This window comes from Eriocheir sinensis, chromosome 69 (assembly GCF_024679095.1).
Source record: "Eriocheir sinensis breed Jianghai 21 chromosome 69, ASM2467909v1, whole genome shotgun sequence".
In the NCBI taxonomy this organism is placed as follows: domain Eukaryota; kingdom Metazoa; phylum Arthropoda; class Malacostraca; order Decapoda; family Varunidae; genus Eriocheir; species Eriocheir sinensis.
In genome coordinates this window covers 4,177,226-4,197,223 of record NC_066577.1, presented here as the reverse complement: position 1 = coordinate 4,197,223, position 19,998 = coordinate 4,177,226, and the positions used below count along the sequence as shown (strand labels likewise).

At 45.5% G+C, this 19,998-nt stretch overlaps 1 protein-coding gene and 1 long non-coding RNA gene across 7 annotated transcripts in view; one reads left to right on the top strand and one right to left on the bottom strand.

The window, feature by feature from the left end:
- Positions 1 to 3,155, top strand: part of LOC126988413 (uncharacterized) — a 15,370-nt gene extending 12,215 nt beyond the window's left edge. For all 4 annotated transcript variants that reach the window (XR_007741918.1, XM_050846473.1, XM_050846471.1 and 1 more), the window contains one exon: positions 2,779 to 3,155. The gene's annotated coding sequence lies outside the window, so the exon portion shown is untranslated. The remainder of the gene's footprint in view (positions 1 to 2,778) is intronic.
- On the bottom strand, positions 1,710 to 19,998 carry LOC126988414 (uncharacterized). Of its 3 annotated transcripts, none has more exons than XR_007741919.1 (5): positions 19,315 to 19,998; positions 15,592 to 15,736; positions 10,935 to 12,316; positions 4,023 to 4,166; positions 1,710 to 2,977 (listed from the first exon to the last, which is right to left on the bottom strand). It is a non-coding gene; the product is annotated as an uncharacterized LOC126988414 (long non-coding RNA). The 3 variants fall into 3 exon arrangements; XR_007741921.1 differs by having other exon boundaries at positions 15,592 to 15,694; XR_007741920.1 differs by lacking the exon at positions 15,592 to 15,736 and having other exon boundaries at positions 19,315 to 19,992.

Sequence of the window (19,998 nt, the reverse complement as noted above, 5' to 3'; positions counted from 1 at the left end):
TGAGCAAGTTTTCCTTCAGGGCTCGTTTATAACATTTGTACTTTGACAATTATATCTTGATGCTTATGAGGGCATAACAATGGTGGGTCTTGCCAGGAAGGCACTCCAGGGACTGGCCTGGCCCATGGTGTTGTGGACTCGCTCAGTACAGGTATATGGCGTTGTCGATATCTACACAGGCCGGAGGGGCTTAGAATGGAAAGGGGAGATGTGTGGAGGCCTGCTCGGGGGTCCATTGGGGTGGAGGCAGCAAGCGAGTGAAGCAACGCACCCCCTAGTTAGTTAAACTGTGGCAGCCCTTATGTCCCAGTGGCCATATGTCCCAGGGTGACGGGTTCTTCCCGCCACAGGCTCAGGGACCATTGTGGCAGAGATGAGCACTGGGGCCATGCACAGCCACAGCCTGTGCCCCAAACTTTACCGTCCATTCAGGGTCCAGGGCAGCCGTGGTGATGGCTCAGGCATTAAGTTTCTTCCACTTCAACAGTAGATCATGTTTGTAAAAGTAATATCTACTGTAAAACTTTCTTAAAACAGGACAGATATTTCTTTATTGGCAGCTGTCAGCAGGCTACAGAATGCAACATGCTGTGAATATCTTGATAAGTGCAGGTTACAGGTCAACTCACTCCCCTGGTCAACTAACCAGGTTAACTCATTCCCCTGGTTAACTAACCATGTTAACTTATTCCCCCGGTCAACTCATTCCCCTGGTCAACTAACCGGCTCAGTCACTTAAGGAACACAGCGGGAGCTTTGATAGATGTGGCTCCTGCACATTTCTGGTTCATGAATAAGTGAAAACCAACTTGTGATAGATATTCAAGCTAATTTCTCAATAATATATTTGAGTGTTTATGCATACACAAAAACCCTCACTCCTTATAAATCCCAAAGATGCCTTTGGATTGCTAATACAGCACAGCAGCACACGAAAGACAGGCTTGTGTCACGCTGCACAGTGAGGCCATACCCCAACCCTCCAGGGCCCTTCAGAGGCCTGGAAGGAAGCTCATTTCAGGTGCACTAAAAGACATCTGGCTCTGCAAGTGCAAATAATATGTATTTCAATAATTTATTGACTGTAAATCACGGTTAATCTTTGAAATGACGTGAAATATTGCTGAATGTGAGGCCGGGCTATTTTGAATATTACCCAGTGTGTTATTTACATGCAGTAAATTACTAAAATTCCTTATGTGCAGGCACCTGCAGAGCCAGACGTCTTGTTTAAGTGCTTCCAATGAGATGAATTATAGGTGTTTGAAAGGCCATGAATCCTTGGAGTGTGATCTGACTAAACTGTTTGACACAAGCTTGTCTTTCGTGTGCTTGTTTGGTGTGTTGTCCATGCAAATCGGCACGTTTTTGTTTTACATAAGATGGCTCGAGGGTTCCTGAGTGCAGAAACACTGAAATATATGCCAGAACACCAGCTTGGGTGAGGCACTGAGTGGAGGCGTCCGTGCTCCAGGGTGGCCGCTGTGACCTGAGAGTGGAAGGCAAATCCCACAGTGCATTACCAATGCAAGGGTTCCCAGTTGACCCGGGGTGAGAGTTGACTTGGTTACCAGTTGACCCGGGGTGTGGGTTGACTTGGTTACCAGTTGACCTGGGGTGTGGGTTGACTTGGATACCAGTTGACCTGACACCCAAGGTGCCTCTGGAGGAACACCGGAAACGTCTTAAAAGGTCTTCAGAGAAACAAATTTGAGCTTCCCTTCAGTGTATTTTATTAAGTCTTGCAGACAGATGGTGAGCAGAGTTCACTGCTCACTGAATACAGTGTACACTTCTTGCAGTGTTGATGTGTGAGGCAACAAAGCCACTGTAGGTTTCAGAGAGAGAGAGAGACTGTAAGGGTTGCAGGGCTGTGTTATATCTTTCTTGGGAATAACTTTAACAAAGCGTCGCACAGGGATGATACTTTGGCAGAGTGTTTCAGACCTTGCCGTAATTTCACCACTATGGTTCACTAACAGTGTGGATGACGAGAGCACTCACAAGAGACACGGAATGCAACAATCCGGCACAGGTGGTTTGCAGTGTGTGGCGGTGCGCTGCCCACATCACGGCACCGCCACGCCGGCCCTGTGTCGGGAACCACTCCACCTGCCAGACTCTGTCATTGCACGTCCCTCACGAGTACTTTGGTCGTCCACATTTTGTCGGTGAACCACGCGGATGAAAACAGGGCCAGGTCTGAAACATGCTCTGCCAAATTATCTTCCTTGTCCAACGCTCTGTTGAAATGTTGCTCACGAGAAACTGCACAACACAGCCCTGAAACCCATGTGGTGTGTGTGTGTGTGTGTGTGTGTGTCTCTCTCTCTCTCTCTCTCTCTCTCTCTCTCTCTCTCTCCTCACCACAGCACACAGGACCCACAGAATGTCTCCCCACAGTATGTTTATAAACCCCACAGACACATGCCCCCTCGACACATAAAGGACCCCCCCCCCCCTCTCATCTTTTTCCATTAAAAACTCTATTGTTTTGGATAATAATCTACACCACCCATGGGCCATGAGGTGAAAGTCTGAAGTGATCTGGCTATGGCCTGGGTGACTGGAGCAGTGAAATGTCCCTAGAAAACCAATCTTAGGTAGAGCTATTTGGTCTGATCATAATTAAATGTACACAATGTTTGAGTTCAGTTATTACCATGAGAGAGAGAGAGAGTGGCAGCGATGACGTGGCCTCTCCGTTAATCCTGCCAGTCTTGAGAAACTGAAATTTCCTTTTCTGTGTTGAGGAACATCCTCTGTTCTCCCCAACAGACCGCTGCTGAAGGCTGGCTGACAGCTGGACTGTCCCGCCACTGTGTGCAGGCCAGTGGGACAGGTGGCCTGCCGGGGAGCACATGTGTCCCCTCCTGCCCTGCAGACACAGACACAGCTGCTGGACCTCAGCACCCAGGAGGACACAGCCGCTGTCTCCCTCGCCAAGCGCCGCACGGCCACACTCACCGCGCCACGCCTGGAAGAAGCAACAGTGACGCCAAGATGAAGGCCGTTCCCACTCCCTCGGCAAGCCTGAGTGTGTCTAAGCAGAGGAACTAAAAACGTCTTGATAATTCTCTGGAACACGTTATTTCTGTAGAGCATTCTGTCCCTTGAGTGTACGCTGGACTCCAATAAACATCCTGTTGGGGAAACATTCCTTTTATTTGACAGAAAATGCTTCCAGCTTTGCTCCAGAACCTGTCTTGGGGCGTCTGACCTCTCCGCCGCCAACACACTCACCCAGGCTCAGAAAAGATTCACATTTCTTTACCCGGCTCATCTGTTACACAAGATGGACAAATGTTGTTGAGCAGTAACTGTACAGCTGTGACACCACTGCCAAAACTCAATGGGGTGAAAAAATAGAGTAATTATGGTGAGCTGAAGTCAGAAAACATCTAGTGTTTACACCACTCTGTACAAACTGTACAAGACTCAAGGGTGTGAGAAAACAGTGGCTACAGTGAGCACAAGTCAGAAACATTTACACCACTCCTTACAAAGCATTTCTTGGCCCCTCTCATATCACACCATCTAAAATATGAAAGCATTCAAGAGGAGAACAAAATAATGTTTTATTCTAAAATGGATTCATAATGGCTGCAAACACTGATAACAGATAAAAAGTGGTATAAACATTACATATTATTTTTTGACTTCCACTCACTGCCAATGGTGCTACAGTTGTACACTCACTGCTCAGGCCGGTGAGGTCAACAAAGGTCACCTTCTTGTGTAGCAGACCTTCTCTAAGCTTTCTTCTCTACCCTCACCTTCTATTTCTCCGCCTCTTTCCTCCTCTTTATTCAAGCCTCTCTTCTCTCTTACAGCCTCGCCTTCTTCCATTTCTCAGCCTATCTTCTTTCTCCTTATTCAAGCCTCTCTTCTTTCTTCCCTCCTGCTCTTTCCTCTCATACCCTCATCACCTTCTGTTTCCCGGCCCATCTTCTTCCCTTTCCTCTCCTGAACAGACAATCAGTAAAAAGCCTCTACTATAACATCTGCTGCCATCCACTTACAGCACAGCAGGAGAGCCTTGAAGCGCTGCATGGACGGGCACAGGGCTGGGCAGACAGTGTGTGTGTGTGTGTGTGCCGGCCCAGGAGAGGAGTGCCAGGCCTCTGTCTTGAAGGGAGTGCCGGACAGACAGACTGGCAGCCACACTGTAAAAAAGATGCCATGAGACACTAGCACAAAGTTTATGCCACACACACACACACACACACACACACACACACACACACACCAGTTTGTAAGATGAGTGGGAGGGAGGATGATTTGGAGTGGACAACACCAAGAAGAAAAGGAAGTGGAACACGAAGAAAGGAGTGAAGGACAGATATAGGAAGCAGTGAAGACGAAGGTGAAGATGAAAGGTATGAGCATAGTTCTTCTGGATTTCCGAGCAAAGAATCGGCTATATACAAAAGAGTTCTGCTTATGGAAAGGAAACTAGACAAATGTATTGGAGTAGTTAAGAGCAGAGATGAAGAAGAATTACGTAACAGAGAACTTCAAAGGGATCTCCAATCACGAGTACGTAATGTAGAAGGGAAAAAAATTGATTCTAGAAAAAGAAGAGCTGAAAGAAGTTGGCAAAATATGAAAAAATGATGGGAGTGGTAGGAAAGGAAAATGAAAATCTGAAGGAGATGGTGAGCAAAGAGGAACAGAGTCAGAGGAAGTGTTGGGTGAAATGAACACCTGGAAAGTAGAGCAAGAAAAGGCTAACGTAGACTGCCAGGAAGTAATTGAATAGCAACTGAAAGAGGAGAAGGAAAATGTAGAAAAAGAGATGGTGGAGGTCATAGAAAAGAATGAAGATTCAGTGAGAGATGCAGCAGACGAGGAAAAGTGTTACTAGTATTTGGAATGAAAGAGAAAAACATAACATATAAACCAAGAAAGGATAAGGAAGAACTTAGTCAGTGAAGGACTTACTGAAGAACTTAAATGACAAAGAAATACAAAACCTTGAGGAGGAGGTGGAAGAGATTGTTAGGATGGGCCCTTACATAGAAGGTAAAACAAGGCCAGTTAAGATTAAAATCACAGAAGGTAACCGAGGAAATATTGTACAGAACAACTAAACTAAGGGAAATAGACGAATGTAAGGAAATACATATAAAGAAAAATAGAAATAAAGAAGAGAGGAAGAGGCAAAAGAGAGAAATAATGTAAGTTGGAGTTCTGGGAGACCGACTAAAGAAACGGAATTTAAGGGAAAAGACAAAAGAGAACAGAAGCTAGACAAGACTGAAACAAATAAGTGACAAGTGTGATGTATACAAATGTAGGCGGGATAATATCTAGAAAAACAGAACTACAAGACTACTTAAAGGAAAAAAGAGCCCAAGATTGTATGTTTAACGGAAACAAAGCTGAATGAGGTCATCCAAATAGTGTTTGATAATAAGTACAATGTATGGAGGAAGGACAGAAAGAGTAAAGGTGGTGGAGGAGTGATGATAATGACGAGGAAGGAGGTATTAGTGAAAACAGTCGTACATGGAGAAGGAAAGGCGGAAATAGTGAGTGTTAATCCGGAGAACAAAAACAGAGAAATGATGACGATAATAGCAACCTGTGTACCACCAAGAACAAACTCACTGAACAAAGAAGAACCATGACTGAAGATACCATTCAGAGTTTGAGTAGGTTACCCAAAGCAAGCAAAAAAGTCTTGTTAGTTGGAGACTTCAACTGTGAGGAGGTAAATTGGGAAATATTTGAAAGTGGAGGTAGTGAAACGGCATGGGGGAAAGATTTTTAAGATTGACTTTGGAAAACTTGATGATGCAGTGGGTGACGGAGAACACAAGATACAGGAGTGACGATGAACCGGCGAGACTGGACCTGGTGCTGACCAAGAGAATACACTTGTTAAGTGAATTAAGATGTGGGCACTCCTGGGAAAGAGTGATTACGAGATAACAGAGATGGAAACAGAGGAGGAAGGCACTGAAGGGGACGAATCACATAAAAGAAACAGGAGAAACTATGGGCAGGCAGACACAAAATCTTAAGAAGTAGAAGAGAGCCAGACTGGGGAAAGTTGAGGAGAAAAAGTGAGGTGCAGGAAACGTATGATATTTTTATGGAGGCGTATGAAGCAGGAGTTATGAAATATCTACCATTATATAAACCCAAAGGAAAAGGAAAAAGGATTGGTTTAATGCAAGATGTGCAGATGCAAAGAAAAAAAAGAGACAAAGCGTGATGAAGATTGAAAAGAAATAAGAATCAGAGGAATAAAGAGAAAGGATGTGAAAAGGATATTGTCGAAAAGTGCAAGGAACCACCTGAACTGTTTTATAGATTCATAAAGGGAAAAGTCAAACCAAGGGAAACAATAGAAAAACTGAAAGATGGAAATAAGATAATTGAAGATCCTAAAGACATGACTGAGCTGCTAAACAAGAGGTTCCAGCAAGTTTTCACGAAAGAGTCACAATTCAATGAACCACAAGATGACAAGATAAATGTTCATATGGAAGAAGTCACAGTAACTAAAGGAGATATATAAAATGATGGAGGAGCTGGAAGAGAGGAAAGCAGTAGGACCGGATGGGGTCTCAGGTTTTATTTTGAAAGACTGTAGAAATCAGCTGGCTGGACCGGTATATAATATCATAAAATGCTCAATATCAAATTAGCAAAGGAATGGCAGAGGGCTGAGGTGGTCCCTATATATAAAAGTGGGAATAAGGAAGAGCCCCTGAACTACAGACCAGTATCACTGACCAGTGTGGTTTGTAAAATATGCGAGAAAGTGATAAAGAAACAATGGACAGAATTTCTAGAACACAATATAATTACAGAAAAACAGTATGGCTTTAGACAAGGGCGCTCATGTGTAACAAACTTATTAAGCTTTTACTCGAGAGTGACGGACATGACACTGGAGAGGGATGGACGGGTAGACTGCGTGTATTTGGACTTGAAGAAGGCTTTCGACAAAGTTCCACACACAAAACTACTATGGAAACTGGAAAATAGAGAAGGATTGAAAGGGAAAATGAACACTGGATGGAAAGTTACATAAAGGGAAGAGAAATGAGAACAGTGGTAAAGGACATGAAATCGGAATGGATAAATGTAGATAGTGTAGTGCCTCAAGGATTGGTATTGGCACCAATACTTTTCCTAGTATATGAAATGATATGCCGGAGAAAGTAAATAGTTACATGAGCTTGTTTGCAGACGGTGCAAAACTGCTGAGACACATAAGAAACAGTAAAGACTGAAATTCTGCAAGAGGACCTAAATAAGGTTTGGGACTGGAGTAAGAAATGGGAGATGGAGTTTAATGTGATTAAATGTCATGTAATGGAAATGGGAAAGAGTGAAGGGAGACCAAAATGGACATATAGAATGGGAGATGGAGACATATTAAAAGTTCAAGAAGAGAGATCTGGGAGTGACAATACAAGATAATCAGCAGTCAGTCATGTAAATAGGATATTCGGAGATACGTATAGAATGGTAAGAAATATAGGCATAGCATTCCACTACATGGATAAAGATATGACGAAAAAGATGATTACCACTATGATTAGACCAAAGTTGGAATGTGCGGAAATTGTGTGGTCTCCCCATAAGAAGAAACACGTGAAAAAATAGAAAGAATACTGAGGATGGCAACGAAGATGGTTCCAGAACTGGAGGGAGTGTCATATGAAGAAAGGTTAAAGGAAATGGACCTGCCAACACTGGAACAAAGAAGAGAAAGGGGAGACCTAATACAAAGTTCCAAATTGTGGAATAAAATGGAAGTAGTAGATAGACAGGAGGTTTTTTTTATAACAAAGGACAGAGCTCAAGGGCACAAAAAAAAGGAAACAATAATAAAAAAAAAGCCCGCAACTCGCTGCTCCTAAACAGGATCAAAAGAGGTGGCGGAAAGAGAGGTCAATTTTGGGAGGAGAGGTGTCCTGATACCCTCCTCTTGAAAGGGTTCAAGTCATAGGCAGGAGGAAGTACAGATGAAGGAAGATTGTTCCAGAGTGTACTAGCGTGAGGGATGAAAAAGTGAAGATACTGGTTAACTCTTGCGTATGGGATTTGGACAGTATAGGGAGGCATGCAGTTAGCAAGTTCAGAAGAGCAGTCAGCGTGGAAATATCGACAGGAATTAAGAGGTAGAAGACTATCAGTAAGAGGAGGAGAGCTGATGAGATGAAGAGCCTTAGACTCCACTCTGTCCAAGAGAGCTGTGTGAGTGGAGCCCCCCACACGTGAGATGCATACTCCATACGAGGGCGGACAAGGCACCTGTACGTATTTGGAAAGCAACTGTGCGGGGGAGAACTTGTGGAGACGGTACAGGATGCCCAACCTTGAGGAAGTTGATTTAGCGAGAGAAGTGAAGTTTCCAGTTAAGATTTTGAGTTAAGGATAGACCGAGGATGTTTAGTGTTGAAGAAGGTGACAGCTGAGTGTTGTCAAAGAATAGGGGATAGGTGTTTGGAAGATTGTGTCGAGTTAATAGGTGGAGAAATTGGGTTTTTGAGGCATTGAAGGACACAAGGTTCCCTCTACCACAATTGGAAATAATAGCAAGGTCTGAGGTTAAGCGTTCTGCAGCCTCCAGCCTGGAGTCATGTAATTCCCGTTGAGAGGGTCTTCTGTTGAAAGAAGTTGAATAATGCAGAGTGGAGTCATCAGCATATGAGTGGACAGGACAGTTTGTTATGGAAAGACCATTGATGAATAACAGGAAGAGAGTGGGTGATAGGACAGAGCCCTGTGGAATGCCTCTGTTGATAGGTTTAGGGGAAGAGCAGTGACCGTCTACCACAGCAGAGAAAGAACGGCTGGAAAGGAAACTGGAGATAAAGGAACAGAGAGAGGGATAGAATCCGAAAGAGGGCAGTTAGAAAGCAAAGACTTGTGCCAGACTCTATCAAAGGCTTTCGACATGTCTAGCGCAACAGAGAAAGTTTCACCGAAACGGCTAAGAGAGGATGACCAAGAGTCAGTTAAGAGAGCAAGAAGATTGCCAGTAGAACGCCCCTTCCGGAACCCATACTGGCAATCAGATAGAAGGTTAGAAGTGGAAAGGTGCTTTTGAATCTTCCGGTTAAGGATTGATCCAAAAGCTTTAGATAGACAGGAAAGTAAAGCTATAGGACGGTAGTATGAGGGATTGGAAAGGTCACCCTTCTTAGGCACAGGCTGTATGAAGGCATACTTCCAGCAGGAAGGAAAGGTAGATGTTGACAGGCAGAGACGAAAGAGTTTGACCAGGCAGGGTGTCAGCACGGAAGCACAGTTTTTAAGGACAATAGGAGGCACTCCATCAGGTCCATAAGCCTTCTGAGAGTTGAGGCCAGAGAGGGCATAGAAAACATCATTAGGAAGAATCTTAACAGGCATAAAGGAGTCAGAGGGGGGGATGAGTAGGAGGAATATGCCCAGAATCGTCCAGAGTGGAGTTGTTACAGAAAGTCTGAGTGAAGAGTTCAGCCTTAGAGATAGATGAGACGGCAGTGCTGCCGTCAGGGTTAAGAAGAGGCGGGAAAGAGGAAGAAGTGAAATTGGAGGAGATATCTTTGGCTAAGTGCCAGAAGTCTCTGGAAGAATTAGAGAAAGCAAGGTGTTGACATTTGCTATGGATAAAGGAGTTTTTGGTAAGTCAAAGAATAGATTTGGCACGATTCTGGGCAGAAATGTAAAGATCATGGTTAGCAGGAGTTCGAAGGCTCTGGTACCTTTAGTGAGCTGCCTCTCTATCTTTAATAGCACGAGAACAAGCATGATTAAACCAAGGCTTTTTAGCATGAGGAGTAGAGAAAGTACGTGGAATGTATGCCTCCATTCCAGAGACAATCACCTCTGTGATGCGCTGAGCACATGCAGAGGGGTCTCTACCCTGGAAGCAGTAATCATTCCACGGGAAATCGGAAAAGTACATCCTCAGGTCGTCCCACCGAGCTGAAGCAAAATGCCAGAAGCATCGCCTCTTCGGTGGGTCCAGAGGATGTACAGGAGCGATAGGACAGAATACAGAAATAAGGTTGTGATCGGAGGAGCCCAACGGAGAGAACAGTTTGACAGAGTAAGCAGAAGGGTTAGAGGTAAGGAAGAGGTCTAGAATGTTGGGCCTGTCTCCAAGATGGTCGGGAATAAGTGTAGGGTGCTGAACCAACTGCTCTAGGTCGATGAGGAGAGCAAAGTTGTAGGCTTGTTCACCAGGATGGTCAGTGAAAGAGGATGAAAGCCAAAGCTGGTGGTGAACATTGAAATCTCCCAAGATGGAGATTTCAGAGAAGGGAGAGTGAGTCAAGATGTGCTCCACTTTAGAGTTCAAATAGTCAAAGAATTTTACATAGTTAGTAGAGTTAGGTGAGAGATAAAGAGCACAGATGTATTTAGTAATAGAACGACAATGAAGTCTTAGCCAGATGGTGGAAAATTCTGAGGAGTCAAGGTCATGGGCATGAGAGCAAGTGATGACATTGAGGATGTAGATGCAACATCCAGCTTTGGATTGAAATTTAGGATAGAGATACTAGGAGAAGGAAGAAACACCAGCAACACATGAGAACACAGTAAAAAATTGAGAAAAGGAAGATGCTTGAGACATAAAGAAATATAGCTTCCCGCAAAGAAACATAGAAGTTTGGAACAGACTAAGTGAGGATGTAGTATCAGCAAAGAGTGTGCACAACTTTAAGGAAAAACTGGACAAGTACAGATATGGAGACAAGACCACACGAGCATTAAGCCCAGGCCCTGTAAAACTACAACTAGGGACATACACTACCATTTTTATTATCATTGCAATTTGGAAACCAGGTCGTAAATATTTATTAAACCTCTTCTGAAACAACTGATGGAAAGAGTTCAGTATAAGGAGGAGGAGGAGGAAAAGAGAGGAAGGGAAAGGAGAGGAGAGAATGAAGAAACGACTAATTTACGAGACTCACATGTGCCTCTGCTTTTTCTTCTTCTTTTCCTCCCTGGTGTTCCTCCTCCCCATGTCTTCCTCCACGCAGCACAGCACCTCAGAAGTGGGTCTTCATGTGTTTGGCAATGTCTTCCTTCATCTTGAAGTGCTTCCCACACACATCACACTTGAACTCTCTCAGGCCAGAGTGTCTGAAGATGTGACGCTCCAATGAAAACTTATCAGTGAACTTTTTGCCACACTCATGGCATTCATTAGGTCTCTCACCAGTGTGTGCCTGGGTGTGCCTGCTGAGCTCACTCTGGTAAACAAACCTTTGGCCACACTCTTGGCATTTATGAGGTCTTTCACCAGTGTGTGTAAAGGTGTGTCTGTTCAGGTTACGCTTCCTAATGAATCTTTTGCCACAGTCATGACATTCATGAGGTCTTTCACCAGTGTGTGTAAGGCTGTGTTTTTTAAGGTCACCCTTTGTACTGAACCATTTGCCACAGCCATGACATTTATGAGGTCTTTCACCAGTGTGTGTAAGAGTGTGTCTCTTGAGGGAACCCTTTGTACTGAAACTTTGGCCACACTCTTAGCATTCATGAGACCTTTCACCAGTGTGTGTAAGGGTGTGTGTGTTGAGGATACTCTTCTGACTGAACACTTTGCCACACTCTTGGCATTCATGAGGTTTTTCACCAGTGTGTTTAAGGGTGTGTCTCTTGAGGGAACTCTTTGTACTGAAACTTTGGTCACACTCTTGGCATTCATGAGGTCTTTCACCAGTGTGTGTAAGGGTGTGTCTGTTGAGTTTACTCTTGCAACTGAACCTTTTGCCACAGTCTTGGCATTCAAGGGGTCCTTCAGCAGAGTGTGTGGGTGTATTTGCTGAGGTCATCCTTCCCAGGGAGTCTTTCCCCACACGCTGGCCACTCATGGTTTCCCTCACCAGTGTGTGCAAGGCTGTGTCTGCTGAACTTGCTCCCAGTCTCAAATCTTGTCACACTCAAACTTTCCCTTTCCTTTGTGGCTGAAGGTGCCAGTAGTAAGGTGGTGGTGGTATTGTTGTTGTCAGTGGTGGTTGTGTTCTTCTGGTCCTCACAGCAGTGGCAGTGTTCCTGCTGGTCCTGCCACTCAGGCTGCTGCCCGGCCTTGCAGCCTCCCCTGCCCACCACTCCTGGGGTGGGGGTCTTGCAGGAACCTCAGGGAAGCTGCAGCGGGCGACAAGGTTCCCCCGATGCCACACTCAGGGACCAAGCGGCAGGCGAGGCGAGGGATGCACCAAGGAGTCCTGAGGTCAGCGGCAGCGTGGACGCAGCGAGCGCTGAGCACAGCGTCCGCCTCAGACCCTCACTTGAGCAGCTGTCTCCTGGCGCTGTGCTCCTCCCAGCATGGCCAACACCACATCCTGGGCTGCAAGAGATGGGCTGTTAAGGAGGATATTTAATCACTATCACTGTAATGGATTTTCATGTCTGCTGCCTTCAATCATTCATCAAACACAATGATTTTTTTTGCACCCAACGGGTGACTATGTGGTGCTGTTGTCCACCCTGCTTCATCAGAACTGGTGCAGCGTTTGAATTGCTATAACAAAAATCAAAGGCTTTTAGCGCCTTGCAAGGAAATGCCACTACTTTTTATCCACTGAGAGAATAACATTTTTCTTTGCAGCAGAGAAGGAAGACATCCCAGTAAACAATTTGACGCCACAGTCTTCATAATAGAGAATATAATGACCCTCAGGATGTTTTAATCAGCCATCCAGGAGGAAATGAAAGCAGCAAGAAATTGTGTCCAAACAAAACAGGGAACGAAGGGCAGATGACTGGTTCCTTTTGTTGCCCGCCTTCCCTCCTTACAAGAGCTGGTTGTGTCCGCAAAACAAACGCCACAAACCACCAGCTCCTCACAACACAGGAATGAGGCACAATAAACACTCCAGACTGACAAGACAAAAAGGAGGGCGGACTGTGCTGCCGGCAACGACACAACGGTGCACCGCCAAGTCTGCCACACTTATTCATCGAAAACAATTACACTTATCTAATCCACCCTGACCTGACCTGACCTCACTGCATTAACCCCCATGGCGTCGGAACATTTCCCACCCGTGACCCCCCCCAGCGTCGGCACTTTTCAAAAAATTTTTTTCGCCCATTATGTAAGAAATGCTGAAAAAACATATGTTTAAGTCATGAAAAGTGTCAAAAATGACATCTGAGTCACGGTGTGTGTCGTAAATTGTCGCGTCATATGTGTACGACGCCGACGCTGGGAAGGTGACTCAGCCTGTGTCGTACATGTACGACGCCGACGCTGTGAGGGTTAAACGGCATCATTCCATAAGGTGACCCGTCCCACAGCGCAGGACACCCTGGTGCTGCAGGAAGTGCCGTGAGCACACACAGCACACTGCCGTGTTGCTCTGCCGTCGCAAACCACTCGTTCCTCAGACATTGTTCTAAGATATCCAAACAAGTGCAGTGACTGTCACCTCGGGTGCATGAGTCTTTGCAAAGGGTCGTGGAAGCAATGGGACGCATGGAGGGGTGCATGGCATGACCAGTGTGTAGAAGAGTGCACAGTGACTGTCAGTCCAGGGTGCATGGGTCTGTACCAAGGGTCATGGAAGTATTGGTGCATGGGTCTGTACCAAGGGTCATGTAAGTATTGGTGCATGGGTCTGTACCAAGGGTCATGTAAGTATTGGTGCATGGGTCTGTACCAAGGGTCATGTAAGTAATGGTGCATGGGTCTGTACCAAGGGTCATGTAAGTATTGGTGCATGGGTCTGTACCAAGGGTCATGTAAGTATTGGTGCATGGGTCTGTACCAAGGGTCATGTAAGTATTGGTGCATGGGTCTGTACCAAGGGTCATGTAAGTATTGGTGCATGGGTCTGTACCAAGGGTCATGTAAGTATTGGTGCATGGGTCTGTACCAAGGGTCATGTATTGGTGCATGGGTCTGTACATAGGTTCATGTAAGTATTGGTGCATGGGTCTGTACCAAGGGTCATGTAAGTATTGGTGCATGGGTCTGTACCAAGGGTCATGTAAGTATTGGTGCATGGGTCTGTACCAAGGGTCATGTAAGTATTGGTGCATGGGTCTGTACCAAGGGTCATGTAAGTATTGGTGCATGGGTCTGTACCAAGGGTCATGTAATTGGTGCATGGGTCTGTACCAAGGTCATAAGTATTGGTGCATGGGTCTGTACCAAGGGTCATGTAAGTAATGGTGCATGGGTCTGTACCAAGGGTCATGTAAGTATTGGTGCATGGGTCTGTACCAAGGGTCATGGAAGTATTGGTGCATGGGTCTGTACCAAGGGTCATGTAAGTATTGGTGCATGGGTCTGTACCAAAGGTCATGGAAGTATTGGTGCATGGGTCTGTACCAAGGGTCATGTAAGTATTGGTGCATGGGTCTGTACCAAGGGTCATGGAAGTATTGGTGCATGGGTCTGTACCAAGGGTCATGGAAGTATTGGTGCATGGGTCTGTACCAAGGGTCATGGAAGTATTGGTGCATGGGTCTGTACCAAGGGTCATGTAAGTATTGGTGCATGGGTCTGTACCAAGGGTCATGTAAGTAATGGTGCATGGGTCTGTACCAAGGGTCATGTAAGTATTGGTGCATGGGTCTGTACCAAGGGTCATGTAAGTATTGGTGCATGGGTCTGTACCAAGGGTCATGTAAGTATTGGTGCATGGGTCTGTACCAAGGGTCATGTAAGTATTGGTGCATGGGTCTGTACCAAGGGTCATGTAAGTATTGGTGCATGGGTCTGTACCAAGGGTCATGGAAGTATTGGTGCATGGGTCTGTACCAAGGGTCATGGAAGTATTGGTGCATGGGTCTGTACCAAGGGTCATGTAAGTATTGGTGCATGGGTCTGTACCAAGGGTCATGTAAGTATTGGTGCATGGGTCTGTACCAAGGGTCATGTAAGTAATGGTGCATGGGTCTGTACCAAGGGTCATGTAAGTATTGGTGCATGGGTCTGTACCAAGGGTCATGGAAGTATTGGTGCATGGGTCTGTACCAAGGGTCATGGAAGTATTGGTGCATGGGTCTGTACCAAGGGTCATGGAAGTATTGGTGCATGGGTCGGACAAGGTGATCGAGACCATCGTTAAACAGGAGGGCAGAGGGATTCTTTTTGTTTGCTTGTCATGCAGGATCAACCACCCTACTGATAAGAGTTCCAGGCGTGCCTCTGGCGCTGGATCTGACCTTACAGAGACAATCGAACAACTACATGAAATGGTGATGTTACTGTACAGCAGTTAGGACCTTGATGACGTCAAGTACTAATTTGCCTAATGCTCAGTCCCTGCCTCACCCAGTCTGCTCAGCTGCAAGCAAGGATGACCTTGACTTGAGGATTCGCAAACAAATTCGTGAGGTAAGGAACGTGACATCAGACGGGACTCTGTTGTTGTTCGGGGACTTCCAAACTCTGATGTGTCTTCTGCTTGTAATGTGTTTAAGGAAGCTTCCCTCTTCCTGATCAACAAAGAGATAAGTTTGCAGGACCCAGTCTGCATTAGTAGGGAGAAAGGCAGTTTTAGGGGGAAAGTACCTAATATGGATGACAAAAAATCCCTACTGGCAGCATCCCCCAGGCTGAAGCAGTCTGATCGGTTCACTTCACTTTATATTCATAGAGATCTTACTTACAGACAGCGTCAGGAGTTGCGAGCGAGGCGTGAGGCTGCCAATGGAGAGCGAGCACCTGCTGATGAGTCTCGGAGCTCTCAGACCCCACAGTCACGGACCCTGGCTAGTTTTTTGCTTCGTTAGATGGGTCTCCAGGTGATGGTCCCTGTGATGGTGTTACTAAATTGTATATTGCACATGCTAATGTTAATTCAATTATAAATAAAACTAATTATTTGAATTCTTTTTTGCAGGATCATGATGTTTCTGTTTTGGGTATTAGTGAATCGTGGGTGCTTTCTTCTACCCCTGGTTCATTTGTTGATATTCCTAATTATGTGTTGTTAAGGAAGGATGTTTTAGGTAATGTACACAAGCACGGGTCTGTATGTATTTGAGGTCGTATCTCAGCTTCACGGAGGTAATTATTCAAGGACCTAATGTGGTAGTGGCCTACTTTTCAGATTATGATTTGTATATTGTTACCTTTTATCGTCCACCTTCTAACACTTTTGGGGATGATGAACAACTTCTTAACTTTCTTTGTGACTTTTGCTTGGGTAAGGATGTAGTGTTGTTGGGTGATTTCAACTTGCCTTCAGTTCATTGGGAAAGGGATTTGGTTTCATTTGGGTTATCATTCAGGGATCGCCAATTCTATGATTGTTTTAATATTCTTGGGCTTACTCAGTGGGTTACTGAGCCGACATTTCTCCCTTCTGGCAACACACTAGACCTTATTCTAACTAGTGAGAGCGACAGAGTTGGTGAGATACGGGTGCTTCCTCCCTTCCCTAATTGTAGTCACAGCCCAACACTTTGCAGTTACATTTTTCAGGATATTTCGGGATCCCAAATGTCATGCAGTCATAGACTCTGGCATAAGGGTAAATACCAACAGATAAGTAGCCACTTGTCTGTTGTTGATTGGGACTTGGAATTTCTACACCTTAATGTCGAACAGATGTTTTACATTTCCTTAATATTTTGATGCCTTTAACTGATAGATACATTCCCTCCTCTGCCATCAAGGCAGGTGCTCATTCCCCTAAATGGCAGGTTCGCCCGCCTCAAGCTTTGAAGAGGAGACGCCATATGCTGTGGATACAATACAAGACAATACGTTCTCGTTTAGGAAGGAATTCTAGTGAGGCCACTGATGCATTAAGTCTTTTTCAGGCGGCTAACCTCCAGTATCGGAATTTTGCCTTAGCAAAGCAGGCGGAGTATGGAGCATCAATTGTAGACAAATCTTTACACAACTCAAAGGTTTTTCATTCATATATACGCCAGAAGAAGGTGGGCAAACCTCGAGTTGGTCCACTAATGTCAGACAATGGTAATGTCATCAACCAGGCAGAGGGCATGGCTAACATTTTCGCTGCGGCATTTTCCTCAGTTTATGTGCAGGAAATTCCTGATCATCCTGAGCCTCACCAGGTCTTTGATGGGAGCATTGGACACATTGATATCTCATTGGATTCTGTCATTGCTGTACTTTCAGATCTCGATGTGTCGTCGTCAATGGGAGCAGACGAGCTCCATCCTTGTTTGCTTAAATCTTGTAAAGATGAACTTTCTTACCCTTTATGGCTCATTTTCAGATCTTCTCTGGACACATGCACTCTACCATCCATATGGAAGAGGTCCTTGATTGTGCCAATCTTTAAGAAGGGGATTTGACATGATCCTTTAAATTATAGACCAGTATCGCCAGTCTGTCTGAAATCTCTTGAGCGTATATTATGTAAATTTATTTTTGATTATGCCACAAGTCATAACGTTTTGTGTAATGAGCAGTTTGGTTTTCGTCCAGGCAGATCCACAGAGGACCAGCTGCTGCGGACATACAATGATGTTACTTGTGCCATGGACCAGGGTAAAAATGTTGATCTCATTCTTTTTGACTTTTCTAAGGCCTTCGACACTGTATGTCATGACATTTTGTTAGATAAGCTTAGGAAATTGGGTATTACAGGCAAGCTTTTGGGCTGGATAAGGGAGTTTTTAAAATCTCGGGTTATGAATGTTGTAGTCGATCGTCAGTTGAGTCGTCCTTGCGGTGTGGTCAGTGGAGTGCCCCAGGGTTCAGTTCTTGGTCCACTTCTATTTCTTCTATATATTAACCTTCTTACTCATGACATTAGTTTCCATACAAAAATTTTTGCTGATGACCTTAAATTGTATATTTCAATTGAGACTAACTGTGTGCATACTGCTCACAAAACATGGCTTCTTGTCAAAGAGATATTGATAATCTTTACAAAGTTGCATTGTCTTGGGGTCTATCCATGAACATTAATAAATGTGTAGTTGTCAAATTCCAAAGGCGGACCGTGAACTTGTCGGGTTTACCGGCCTCTGGTATGTATTATCTAAATGGCATTCCTATTCCAGTTAAAGATTCTGCAATGGACCTTGGGGTTAATGTCAATTCTTCCTTGAAATTTCACCAGCACATACAGAACGTCGTCCAGAAAGCAGGTGGCATGGCTCAAAATCTACTTAAATCTACAGTTAACCGCGATGCTTCCTTTCTTGTTCCTATGTATGTGACGCACATTCAGCCTTTACTTGAATATTGTTCAGATGTGTGGAATCTGGGATATATTACTGATCTCAACTCACTTGAGTCAGTGCAGAGACATTGGACCAGGACCATTAGAGGTATGGAGCATCTAAGTTATTCCCAGAGACTGAAGGCTTTGGACTTGTACTCTGTCCATGGTCGGCTGCTACGACATGACGTGGTAAAGTATTGGCAAATATTTCACGGTTTCTGTGCTATTGCCCCCGAGGATATGTTTGTCAGTCCACCTCTGGGCACCACAAGAGGCCGTCAGTATAAGGTTGCACACATAAGAACTGAATTAGAGATCCGCAAGAGGTTCTTCAACGTCGGAGGTATTACGCTGTGGAACTCTCTTCCCCAGCATGTTGTTTCAGCTAATTCACTCTCAGCATTCAAAGCATCCCTTGCTGCTCATCTCGGTGACAGACTTCTTACATTCTAGTTTGTTCATTTACATATTATTAATTGATTATTTACTTTGCTGCACATGATGCACAATTCCAGCTCTGTCTATAGCACATGTATTTGTATGTATGGAGGTTACTGAACTAGTCGGGCTGGCGCATCAGCAGAGTGCGGCTTCCTTTTGGGCCCTGTGTCTACCGGGTTCTGGGAAGCCCACCAGGTGAGAGAACCCCCACCAACACCCTCTCCACACACACACCCACACCCACACCCACACACACCAACACACACCCACACACACCAACACACACACACACACACACCTACACCCACACCAACACACACACACCCACCCACACACACCCACACCAACACACACACACACACACCTACACCCACACCAACACCCACCCACCCACCCACACACACACACACACACACACACACCTACACCCACACACACACACACACACACACACACCCAGGCACACACACACACACACACACACACAGGCAGGCAGGGAGCTAAACAAGCCACATGAACTCTCCCCCTTTAAACACCCCCGCTCACGCCACATAAGGGACCCGACATGCCACCCTCATAACGCAGCGACATGGCCCCCACCACGGCTCGCCCCTGCCACCCCTACCAAAGGCCTCCCCACGGGGTTCACGAGGGAGGTGGCGGAGCTCAACTACACATTTACCGCAAAAAACAGTCCACGGAAACCCGGCAACTTCCCCGAGAGGCTTTGCAAGCAGCTTACCCGGCAGCAGCAGGGAGCGGCGGGGCCTCGGCGCCTTCTGCTGGCGAGGTGCTCCTGCTGGAAGGTCTGCTCCGCCCGCCACAGCTGATCTTGCTCTTGATCTTGATGTCACAGGCGGTGCGTAGAGTCCCTTGATAGAGTCCCGACCATGGAGGTATTATGGGAGGAGCCGCCATGACGTCACGAACGCGAAGCCAACGCGCTATTGGTCCGCTGTCTCCCCACCCCCCTTAGACTCAAAACATATATCAGCTGATCCAGTGGACGCATTGAAAGTGCATACAATCCCTGCCTTTTCTGAGTGTAGGTAGGAACAACCCCTCACATAACTATTGCTTAATGACACTTTCATAAGCAGGTCTGGGTGCGAGAGGGATTTAGGGGTCTGAGTGAGCTCCTGATCTCCGTCCAAGGGCACAATGCATTCATGCTAGAAATCGAGCAAATAGGGTACTGGGATTTATTTGAAGGAGCCAATAGAAGGAGCAATAGAAGCGCCGAAGTCTTCCTCAAACTATATTTAGTATTAGTTAGACCTCATCTTGACTATGTGGTTCAGTTCTGGTCACCTGGATATCAAAATGTTAGAATCGGTGCAGAGGAGGATGACGAAGATGATTCAGGGGTTGAGAAACTTGCCATACGAGGAAAGACTCAAACAGTTAAACTTGCATTCTCTAGAAA